This window comes from Mandrillus leucophaeus, unplaced genomic scaffold (genome assembly GCF_000951045.1).
Source record: "Mandrillus leucophaeus isolate KB7577 unplaced genomic scaffold, Mleu.le_1.0 Scaffold89, whole genome shotgun sequence".
Classification (NCBI taxonomy): domain Eukaryota; kingdom Metazoa; phylum Chordata; class Mammalia; order Primates; family Cercopithecidae; genus Mandrillus; species Mandrillus leucophaeus.
The window spans coordinates 3,905,864-3,907,017 of record NW_012109696.1 but is presented as its reverse complement, the minus strand read 5'-3'; positions in this window follow the sequence as shown (position 1 = coordinate 3,907,017).

The following is a 1,154-nucleotide window of genomic DNA, read 5'->3' as shown; positions in this document are numbered from 1 at the left end:
TAATGAATAAAAATAAATTAATTTTTAAATAAATCTCAGAAGCAGCTCACTTTTAAGCAAAAACAGAAGAAAAAGAAACACCACTGTTTTGAAACATATTACTTGAAAGAGAACAAACAATCTGTTATGCAGGTTGTTAAACAATATGATCAAGAAAATGCACATCATTTTCCACGATATATTAAAAAACATATTCAGAAAGCACCTTTGTTACAGTATAAAAAAGGTTGGAATAAAACCATGACATAAGGGTATGTCCCATTATCTTGCTTTCAAGGAAATTTTAAATAAAATGTATCTTCCGTTTTCCTTGTCAAACCACCAAATACCAGAACAAACGTTCTTAGAGAGCCTTTTCCTTGTCAAATCACCAGATACCAGAACAAACGTTCTTAGAGAGCCAGCGCTCCTTCTTCCAAGGTGTTGGGGGCACTGAATGGCAAAGACATTGAAAACATCTCCACCTTCAAACATAAGCCCTGGGAGCTTTTGGTAGCCATTTCTCAGTCTCACATTCCAACACAAGCGCTCTCTGATGATTCCTGGGACACTTTAGAAACCAGTGCTGGGGCTGGGCGTAGGGGCTCACACCTGTAATCCCAGCACTTCCGGAGATTGAGGCGGAGGATCACTTGATCTCAGGAGTTCAAGACTAGCCCGGCCAACATGACGAAACCCTGTCTCTACTAAAAATACAAAAATTAGCTGGACATGGTGGTGCATGGCTGTAATAGCAGCTACTTGGGAGGCTGAGGCATGAGAATTGCTTGAAACCGGGAGGCAGAGGCTGCAGTGAGTCACGATCGTGACACTTCACTCTAGCCTGGGCAACAAAGCAAGACTCACTCTGTCTTAAAAAAGAAAAAAAATAAATAAAAGGGAAAAAGATGCTGGAATCTAAAATTAAGCTCCCTGCAGGCAATCTGGAAAGGCTAATTGACATTTCCTTACTCATCAGGGACCCTTTTGGTAACGGCCCGTCCTACACGGGCCATGTCTGTAGGTTGGAACCTCAAAGTGGGTGACAGCTATGTCCACGTTGCAGGAACGATGCAACGATGCAGGGTTTCTCCTGGCATGGCCCTGAAGGCTGGGCTTTATGTCGGCAACACACCACAGACATTCTTTAAATCTCAGTGTTCTCTAAAAGGAGA